Raw genomic sequence first — 12,260 nt, 5'->3', positions numbered from 1 at the left:
TAAATATATTTCTCTAAAAATTTGTTCACCAATTTTTCTCTTTACCGTTCGAGAATATCGTACTCTAATTGGATCGAAAATGTTTGAGTATAATTTTTTCAAGCTCCATCTAGCAGTGAATAGCATCAAATAATGTCAAAAAACATTCATATTTGGAATGAATATGGATGACATCAATATTTTTTAACGACGTCTATTGTTAACTGATTGACTGCCTTTGCTTTGTTGGTCTGAAATTGAGTAGGAAACTCGTTGAAATTTGTAGAATCTTGTTTATATTACTTTGTGTCCTGTATTCTGATGAAAGTTATCTGTATCTATTATATTTATAACAGTAAACTACCTCGGCTTGTGACACAAAGATGGCGCTACTAACATGAATTTAATAAATTTCTTCACTGTTCTTTTTGTATTAAATATATTTCTCTCAAAATTTGTTCAATCCAACTTTTCTCTTCACCGTTAGAGAATATTGTACTCTAATTGGATTGAAATTGTTTTGAGTATAATTTTTTCAAGTTTCATCTCGCAGTGAATAGCATTAAATAATATTAAAATCTCTATCCATTATAATTACGACAAAATTTTTGGATAGAAAATGTTTGAATATAATTAAATCAGCGCCATCTACCTGTCAATAGGATTAAATAATAGTGAGAAACATTTATGTTTGGAATAAATATGGATGACCATCAATGTTTCTTCTCTAAAAGTTTTGAAAACAAAGTTGGATCGCGATATCATAGTCGACGAAACAAAAGGAATTTAAGTTTGAAAACATGAATCTTTGGATTAAAAATGCTTGTGTATAATTTTCTATAGTTTCATCAAGCAGTCAATAGCATTTAATAATAATATAAACCATTTATACTTGGAATAAATATGGATACCACCAATGTTTCTTAGCGACATCTATTGGTAACTGTCCACAGCTGCCTTTGCTTTATTAGTGTGAAATTAAGTAGGAAACTCATTGAAATTTGAAAAATTTTGTTTTTATTACCCTGTGTCCTGTATTTTAATGACAGTTATCTCTATCTATTATATTTGTAATAAATTACTCTCTATGATACAAAGATGGCGTTGGTATTTATTCTATTCCGGTACTGCTTTCTACAATAGATTCAAACCAATAACAAATCAAGTAAGCAGATAAATTTAATTTTAGGAAATCTTAATGAAACAATTAACATACTGTTGCTATTTAAGTACATTTTAAGTTGTATATCCACTACGGATCCAGATGATTAGGAAAGTTATAAAAACATGCCAAATTGTGACAATGTGAACTGAAAACGATCATTGTCGAGTAAAAAACGTTATTCTGTGTGAATGACAATCGAAATAAACGTACAGAAAAAGAAATTGATTTATCATGTTTCATCAGTTTACGGCTTCAAAATAGGTTTGACATATTTAATTTATTTTTTCATTATCTCATATGACCGGTTCAATTTGAGAGATCAGGTTTTTGTTTATTTCCTCGCTGACCTCAAATAATAAACATAAAGCCCAATCATTTTATATCAAATGCCAGTTTACCTTCTCGATTCAAAAAATTACAAAATCCTTAAAGCAACTTTTTAACTTGAACAGTTTTTAACGAAATATCAACCAGTTTTTTTTTTGATATGTCTACTCATACCTTTATACATAGTGGACAGATAATGTAGTTGTACGTTTACGTATATAAACTGAAAATATTCGTTTCCAAATAAATTGAATTTATTCAATAAAGATCCTCAACGTAATTAAAACTTGAATGAAACCAGTGTCTCATATAACAAACAAAAAATTATCTGTCGATTGCGTGATTTAAGGAAAATAATATGATTAAAACACTCCTTTGAACGAAATATCGATTGGTATCTCTGTGGGTTACCTTGATCGACAAAATTTGCAATTACTACTTTTTTTTCTCGAAGAAAATATCGATGCATACCTCCGCGAATCCTTGAATTTATTCTGAAAAGTATAAATATTAAATCTTCAGATAACATCTAAATAAGTATTTTACAGTTAGAAAGGACTCGTTAAACTTGCTTTTTATCATGATAAAAATTTCATTTTCTTCTAATATTCTATGAATACGTAATCAAATAACACTAGCGAGACAAAAAATATTCATTTGAAGTTGACAGATATTTTGAAAAATAGTTATTTACGATATGAGTGATTTATTTTGTAAGTGAAAGATCTAGTGAAATAAGCGGAATAAAATGGACAATTCCACGAACAAAATAAAATAACTTTCAACACAAATATCATACAACTTTTGTTGTACAACTGTCCTATTTGATTCAAAATGCATTTCAATATTTCAATGATCGCAAAACCGCGTTAAAAATATTTCTTATAAGCTGTCACTTTTAACACTGTAGACTCTCATTAAAAGTGCCAGTCAACTGGCAGATGTACAAAAATAGAATTTTTGAAATTAGTTGGATTTACACTCTCATTTTTGATTGTCGTTTTGACACATACTCGACCAAGTTCGAACTACATCCGTCGAAGAACGATACATTTCTAGAAAAACTTCCTGCGAAGTCACTCTTCTTTGATTGAATTTTATAGGATTCATCGAAACTTCCAACTATTCTCTTCTTTTTTTATGGTAGATACACTTTTTTCTTTTATTTTGAAATTATATTGGTTTGCACGTCTCTATAATTGTTTATTATGACATATCCGGCTGTTAGAGACTCTTTTTATATACTATGCAATTTTCCAGAATCTTCGATTTCCTGGAAATCTTCAATTTACCACGAACAAGCAGTGTAAACAGGCCACAAACAACTAAACAGACCTTACAAGAATTACCTAGCGAATCCGCCAAACTCTAAACATATTTAATGATTGAGAATTATATATTTCAACAAACAAACAAACGTACTATGGTAGGATACGTATTTTAATATTTGTATTGTGGGGGAAATAGGGGAGTTTTTAGGTAACATATGGTTTGTTGAAATTTGCTTGGGAAGCCTTCGCTCGCAAATGGAATTCAATTAGGAGTTGGTAAAAATAATACAATGTAATAAAATGAAATGGCTCAACGAATCGAAGATATTGAGGGGTGTACTGACCAGACGGAAGTGTGCAAGAGAGGGAACAGCCACGACTGTACTATAACCTGTCAATGGGTGATCAACGAGATCACCAGGTTAGAGGAAAACCGCACAAAACCTTCAACACCAATAAATGGATTATAGATATGTCTAACATCATCCCAAAAATGTAGGCGAACAATTTTTGTACGTACTAATAGCAGCCCCTAACCAATATTTCCATTGTACCCTACACGTAAGGCTATAAAAGCTATGAGGGCTGGAAGTATTCAAAGTAACTGTAAATAAGTTTGGTAATATGTATCTTAAAGTCAATACTCATTGTGTAATTTATTCTTAAATATTTAAAACAACTATTTCATGTGATTCGTTACAGTTTTCTTTTTCCGACGATGATTTATGTACTTAATAGAAACGGTAAAAGTAAAAGTGTTTTATGTTAAAACTATAGTAAATACCGTAATAATAAATCACTTACTACGGCTGAGAATCTGTCAGCATTTCGTCAACATTTCATTTATCTGTCTTATCATACTCGAATAGTTTATTCTCTATCCCTGTTTCGTTTTTATTATTAAATTCAAAAAAGATTTTATCTAAAATAATTTCCGGCATGTATTCAATTTGATTTAGTAAGATATAAAAAGAAAACAATAAGAAATTTAAAAGTTAATAGAGAAGAAAGTTTATAAAATTTGTTCCAGGTTATTAACTATTTCGTACATAGAATTTAAAACAATACTTATGAAGAAAATAATGGCAATTAAATAGGATCTTCTTTTGCACTAGTTGACATTAAAAAATCGTAAAAATTTCGAAACATCGGATTGCCTATTAAAAAGATTGAAGAAAAGAATAAATAGACTTAAACCGAATATCATTCATTCAAGGAAATACGGAGGCGGTTCAAATTATGATCGAGGTAAACGTTGTCGATGGCGCATCTGTAAGTTTTGAAGTCGCGGTTTGATTATGTTATCTGGGTGTCTTACTAACAGAGTGCTAGGTTCCAAAAGTGAGGGACCGCCGTTGATCAACTTATTCCCATTCGTTTTTTGTTGTCGTAAGGTATTAAAAATACGAAATGAAGTTAGTAGTAAGTGCCGTATTTAAATGAGCCAAAGCGTCAAAGAGGTCTGTGAATCCGACGAGAATGAGCCGCATGATCGTCGAACGCGAACCATTATTACACCAGACACCAGACAATTTTCGAAAAATTTCAGTTGAACTCGGCATTAGTATTGGTAGTGTAAAGTCTATTACCCAAAAACACCATCATTTTCTCAAAATAAGGACGCGTTGGGTACCCAGATTTAAAGTTAAAATGCAGTTGGAAATTTGACGCAATTCCAAGTGGGAAAACCCAACGTCTTCAATGGTATTCCATAAGTGTCGATTTTGGCGTTTTATCTCAATGTTTGTATCATCCCGCGGTGACAGTTTTGCTTATCGAAAATGACCCACTTGGCCCTCTGATTCGAGTCTCGCGGCTTTATAAGTTCAAGCAAGGAAGCAGGAGATTCACTCAATTAATATTTGAGAATAGGTTGAGGTCGTTTCGACCTCGAATCATACGCTTCACCGGATGAAACTCTAACGCTCCGAGCGCCGGCTATCGTGAGGGAAACTTCGGGAAGAACCAGCTACTAGATGGTTCGATAAGTCTTTTGCTCCTATACTCAAATCCGAAGATCGATTTGCACGTCAGAATCGTTACAGACTTCCATTCTTAACATCATCCTGACCAGACATAGTTCACCATTTTTCGGGTCCAAGCGTGTACATAAATGCTGGAAATGACAACCTTACTTCTTTGCAAGTGCACCAAATACACAGAATTCTGGTTTTAATGAAATTTTAGAAAAGCAATAGAAACTCAATTTTAGTGTTTTAGACCTCAAGATCAAAACAGCATCTTTTTATACCTTCAAAATTGTAATATCTCTTACAGAACAAAACATCTATTTTTATTTTGAATAACAAGAAGTTGGTAACATAACTTTCAATTTGGATTGCAGGATTACGTGATAACAGTAATTTGTCATTAAAAAATCCACTTCACAGTGTGAGCTCGAGCTCAAATTTTCCCTTTCAACTATTAAATATGAAAAATTCACCACATGTTAGCCAAGATCTTTGTTGAATTTATTCAGATGATTTCAACGTTTATGATGATGGTTGTGATGAAGATGAAGAAAACCAAAGTTAGTTTTACTTCATATTGAGTTGAGTTTCTAATAAATCGTGTTATATACAAAGTTAACTTTCGAGAAGTTCGTACACCTAATTAATTTTTTTATGTACTCTACAATTTTCATTATACAGAGCTGGATTTTTGAGCTGATTGAGGCAGATAGTTCAAAGGATGTACCACTATATATTCTGTATATAAACAAAATAATTCGCGGCGAGTGTTATTTGAAAAACGATCCACTATAAAGTACAAAGTAGTTGAATAATGTAAGACATAATTGATCCATTTTCATTTGTAAAATTAAGAGTTGGTAGGCATAAATAATCCTCGTCACCCATGCTGGGTGACGAATGTAATATATGTATACATATATATTATTACTTTGTGGTTGACATTTAAACTGCGAAAGAGGTCGTTGTTGGAAATAATAATATTTATGTGCAGTGATATGATCGATAAATTCACGTAGAAGTGTTTTATGGTGAATTTAAGGTTCGTGGTATTGAAAAAGTTGTTCATTCACCCATACACAACCATATTATGATAATAATTATAATAATAAATGTTCACGCTCATTTAACAGCAGGATGTTTTTGAAGATGTTATACAATCTCAAGGATACATATATAATTGGAGAACAAATTTTAATATACTGAAAGAAATATATATATTTGAGGAAACATATAAGTTTATATCAATGGTGGTTTGGAAGTTATTTTTCAACGTTTCACTTTGAGTCGACGATTATCTAGTTTTCTTCAGCCTTTCTGGAGTCGTCACTTCATTTGGTTTTCGTGGGTCGTACGGCCTCGATTAAACTCTCCTATCCAATATTTTACTGTTGATAACGAAGGAGAAGTCTCAATCAGAGTAGAATCTAATTCAGCTTTTATATTGGTTTCACTGAAAACGTTCACTATTGATGGCTACCAAACAAATACTGAACAACTTAAAACATATGCTGCATAGGTTGTGTACTTTCTAATGTAGTGGTATGTTTCAAGCAGCTATTGCCATCTGTAGGTCTGACCAGGTACTTCTGGGACCATAATTTATTGTTACGTGGACAAATTTCTCAATGGTCGCTTCAAAATATTTGCCACTAAGAAATTAAAATAAGCATTACGTTGTTTTGAAGATCTTCGTTGGTTTTGATGCAATATTCTATCTATTTTTTTCATTGTTAAAGTCGTTGAGCATTGTCATAGTTTAGCACTATTCCAGAAGTAAGCATTGCTCCGCAATTTCCGCAAACATGTTTACTTACCTGTAGCACATCGCAGAGTGACGCCTTCTTGTCGGCAATGGTGAAGATAAGGTTGTTTTGACATTTTCGTCTACAAAACAGTCAAACAACTATAAGAAATTGTGTTGTATGGTGGAATTTATATCTAAGTTAATAATATATATCATTTTAGAGCAAAATTTGTAGTAAATACTTTTGTAATAAAGTTTTTTGATAAGAACTTGCCTTAATCTTTTCATAATTTTGTAACACAACTAGAGAGTTAATAATATTTCTTAAATAAATCATAAAATCAAATTTCAAAAATCACTACATAGTGATGGTATATTATAATCGATTCGAATCGCTAAATAAAAAATTTTATTTCGCAATTAAGTTTGATTTTGTGTTAGCACTTTCTCCAGAAACTTTTACTTGTTATTTGAATTCAGATTTAATTTTAGTCTGGAAAAATTCGTTATTCACTTCCTATTAATCCGGAAATAACAGTTGTTAGATAATGAAGATTTATGATCCTTCGGTACATTGATGATTCAATAGATTATCTCTTTTCAGTATTAAAGATATCTAAAAATTATAACCCATTTGGTTGGTGGGTATGGTATTTATATAAAATTTGCAATATAATTGCCATCTTAATAACGTAGTATATTAATTTTGCAAGAGAAACTGTTATTCATCATATTTATTTGATTATTTGAGAAATATTAGATATTCTCTCTTGGCTATGGCGTTCAAATGTAAAAACCATTAAGACGACATGATTTACGATAATTGTGTTTAACTGTTGGAATGAAATATTTTTTAAATACGTTCAAAATATAACAAAAACGAATTTTTTCGTGACAATAGAAGAATTAGGGGGCATTGACGATTTAGATGTCCAATATGTACCAAATATGCTTTGATACGACATGATAATGAAAAAATATAAATGCGCGATGCAAGACTATTGAAAGTTGAAAAGCCTATAGATTCGAAAGAACCGTTCAAAGATGGATTTATAACATTTTTTTACTGATAATTCCTCTTCGTTTCAGATTGTTGCTAAACCAGGTAATCTATCCTGCTTCATACTGTTTCTTAAGGAGTTTTTAAACAGCCAGGTCTCTTCAAATGCCTCAAACGAGTGTCCACTTCGCCCATTTCTAGTTATCCCTGTACATGTCAACCGCACTGAGGTTGTAACTTTTAACTTGAATTGATATGGAAAGACGTTGTTGACCAAAGAACTATTCTCATTAATCCCGTTACTTTTTCATGAACAATATTAAAAATTTTCAAGTACGAAGCGGTTTCTTACTTGATTTTTGTTGAACGATAGTAACACCTTCTGTAGGGATTCAAAAATGATATTTTTGACTCCTACGTGTTGAGTTTTTTGAGGACTAGAATTGACTTTTTCTATTGGGGACACTACAATTCCATTACGTATTCTGAAATTGTAGAATTAACTACATTTTCGTTTTTCTGTACAACATTTTTAAATTTCTCTTATTAAAGGATATTAATTTAACAGTTACACATAAAAATTATCGCACGTTTTCGTGAATTCTGTTCTCAAATTCAATATAATGTTAGTCTCATGGCTTTACAGTCAAATTTTAATTTATGAACGTGCAATTTGGATGATGTTTGACTGGTACTATTTGTGGAAACAAATAGCATATGATGATGTTTTAAATTGATGGAATATAAGCCCATGTCATTCTTTCTTCGATTTATTTAGCTGTAAATTCACATAATCTAAACCAGAGGCTCCAAAACTTTTCTCATAGACCACATTCAAACTTCAATAGATTCGTTGGACTTTAAATATTGATTCACCTCTAGTGTCCATCCTCAAAGTTTTTGCAAAAAGTAACTAGTACACAAGAAACTTTCATATCAGAGCTCATTTTTTTACGTCTTTGTACAGTGTTGTTACTCAAAGTATTCTAAATGAAGACTTGTGCGGAATAATCTTTAAAACCTCTTCAACAGCAGGTAAAATTAACTGTTTTGAAATTCCGGAAACAAATGAAATCGTTTATCCTTGGCGATCGTATTTATATTGATGAAGAATATGATCTGTTCTGATTTCACCTAGACTTTTCTTTTTATCTACACGTTGAAAACGTGTCTGTTCCTGCCTATTTAGAAAACTTTTTGATCTCATTATTCTAAATCAAATGACTCGTCTATTGAATGTAATTTACATTGAGACATAAGCAAAAACTCTGATCATCAAAAAAGGAATTTGCTTAATATCGGTTAAAACTTTCATCTATTTTATAAAGTCATCCTTCATGTTGTTGTTTGTGAATTTGGTTCCTTCTCTTCATTACCTTCTATATCAAGTGGTACAGTCTTTTCAGAACTGGAAAATCCCTTGGGAAATAGGTTTGTCCAAATCTAGATCAGCATCCGTATCATTTTAATTATAGAGAAATTTTCCAATCAGTTCTAATACCAAGTCCAAGTTTAAAAAAAAAAAGATTATTTTGATTAGCAAAGCAGTGGTGAAGGTAAATTGCCAGTGAACCAGAACTTTTACCGATCATCATTTTAACTTGTTCTATAGGCGACAGATGCGCTGATTGGGACAATTAGTCGACAGGACTGGTCATTAAGATTAACACATATCCACAATCTTGTCACCTACTTTTCCCTGACTTATTTAAACATGAATATGTTACCACATTACAAAGAAATTTATGCTTTTCACACAAATGAAGAGCATTAACATTCCGCTAAGGTGGAGACAATAAAAACCATAAATTTAAGTAGTCGTTTATTTTATTTTTTCGAACATTAATCTGAATTACTTCCAATTGCACAGTTTATTGTCCAAAATTAACAAATTACGTCCACAATGGATACACGACAATGACACACTTTAAATGTATTGTTTACCTTACAAGTATCCTTTAATCTGTCAAGAGGCTTGGCCCTCGGAGTTCGTATCATCAAAAGATTTAAATGAGGAAATTTTAATCAAAACAATGGGTTGAGTTGTCACATAAAAGGTGATTGTGGAGATTTAAATTGGTATAACTACTGTTGTTTTATTCATAAATTTACTTGCACGTTTTGTAATAGATTGTGTGGACCATATGTTTTATTCTCTTTTTAGATTTATTTACAAAAAACAAATAAATGAATTTAGGAAGAAGATCTATTCGATATCCTTTTATAAAATAACCATAATTATTGATAAACTTTCTACAATATAACATCTAGTCGTATAAAGAGATTGTCAGTTACAAGGCGAAGATTGAAATCATTCTATTTAATTCAACCAGCTGTAAGTCTTAAAATTTTGTTCTTGAACTTTTGAGTACACTTTTAGATTTTGTATTTTCAAATAAACATTGTTTTTTTTACTACTTTATTAATAATAATGAGCCTCAGGCCTCCAAGTGAACCACGACTATTCTAGATCGAGATTTCCCCTACTAACATAATCTAACCTAATACATAAAAAAGTTACTTTCAGTCTTACACAATGATCTGAAATGTTCCACAATGATTTGAAATGTTCCACAATCATTTGAAATGTTCCACAATGGCCTGGAATCGTTCATAATATTCCACAATGATTTGGAATTCTTGAAAATGAAATATTCCACAGTGATCTGGAAATTCTACAATAATCTGGAGTTTTCCCCGATGAAATGGAATCTTCTGCAATGATCTGGAATATTCTCCAATGATCCGTAATGTTCCACAATGATCTGTAATCATCACCAATTATCTGGAATATTACACAATGATTTAGAATCCTCCACATTGATTCGTAATTTTGAAAAATAAGTGAATGTTTCGAAAAGATCTGGAATATGATTTGAGATATTCTAAAATGAATTTTAATGTTCTATAATTATCCGTAATGCTCCACATTGATCTGGAATCATCCCCAATGATCTGGAATCTTTCACAAATATCTGGAATATTTCACAATGATTAAGAATCCTCCACAATGATTATCCATAATATTCCATAATGATCTGGAATCCACTACAATAATCTGGAATCTTCCCCAATGATCTGGAATATTTCACAATTATCTGGAATCCTCCACAATAATTTGTAATTTTGAAAAATAATTGAATGTTCCGAAAAGATCTGGATTATGATTTGAAATATTCCAAAATGAATTTTAATGTTCTACAATTATCCGTAATGCTCCACAATGATCTGGAATCATCACCAATGATCTGGAATAATTCACAATTATTAGGAATATTCCACAATGTTAAAAAATAACTGAATGTTCCGAAAATATCTGGAATATGATTGATAATATCCAAAAATGAACTTTAATGTTCTGCAATTATCCGTAACGTTCCACTATGATCTGGATTCGACCACAATAATCTGGAATCTTCTCCAATGATCTGAAATCTTATTCAACGATCTGGAATTTTTCACAATTGTTGGAATGATCTGAAATATGATCTGGAATCATTCCTAATGATCTGGAATCTTTCATAATTATTTGGAATGTTCAAAAATGAACTGTAACGATTTAACTCAAAGTACTTTCAAGAGGGGTTCATATGTATAAATCATAATGAAGAGCAAGCAAAAGTTTTTAGTTTATTGTCTCAAGAGCCTACATTGAGGAAATTATTGAGACATTTCCTTTAAAAAATCATCTTTATAATCAGTTAATTATATTCAAGAAAACAATTAAAATAACGGAAATAAACACATATAATTTTAATCGTTCGTTATTTCACGATATAATCTATGAATCGTCTTCCCCATAAAAAAGTGATAAATGATTCATTTGAAAGATCCGCCGACAAATGAGGTGAAGGTACAAAATTATCGTTGGCCGTGAACAACTTTAAAAAAAAATCATGTTTTGTCTTATAATTTTCCGGAAGTTCTTAATACTGCAAAAAAATTCAATTTCTTTGTTTCTGCTTCATCTCGTTCTTCGTATGCTCTTGAAAATTACAACACATTAATACCAGTTTATTTTGTATAATTTTTCAATATTTCTCGTTATCAATAATTAATCATAAGCATTAGTTCTTCTTCCCGAACCCAACGATTGATATACAGTTTTTATATTTTGCAATTATCGCTTTTCCAGAAGAGTTATGCAAAATTGTGTGTCCAAACCTTATACTACTAGTTGAGCAATTCTTCGCTAGTTAAATTATTCAAGAATCACAAAAAAGTACACGTGCCCAACGAATTGAACAAGTTACTATAAACAATTTTAAATATATAACATCACTCAATAAGTCGTGTGACTGACATACAGATGGCACTGCCATTGATTATATCTAGTCATAATATGAAATTGCGTGAGATAGCTGAGGCCGTGAAGAAATCAGAAAACAGTGTGTTCACAATTATGCTCACGAGAAAGTGGGTGCCGCGTCTATTCACAGTGGATCAAAAACAACACAGTGTCGATAATACACAGCAGGTTTTTTTTGAGTCGATATGTGACAATGGATGAAACATGGATCCGTCACTTCACTCCTGAATCAAAACGATCATCATCTAAGTGGACTGCAGTCGGTGAACCACGTCCCACGTGGCAAAAGACTTAACAGTCAGCCGGGAAGATTCCGGCTTCAGTATTTTGGGATGAAATATTGATCATCGATTATCTCCAAATACGATATAGAGTTTTTGAAATAGTATTGATGATTATACACTGACAATACACCGATTCACAAGTCGATGGCAACGATGGTTAAATTGAACTAATAACACTCTGAATTGCTTCCTCATCCACCGTAAAGTT

The sequence above is a fragment of the Diorhabda carinulata genome, chromosome 12 (genome assembly GCF_026250575.1).
Source record: "Diorhabda carinulata isolate Delta chromosome 12, icDioCari1.1, whole genome shotgun sequence".
In the NCBI taxonomy this organism is placed as follows: domain Eukaryota; kingdom Metazoa; phylum Arthropoda; class Insecta; order Coleoptera; family Chrysomelidae; genus Diorhabda; species Diorhabda carinulata.
This window is presented reverse-complemented; position numbering follows the sequence as displayed.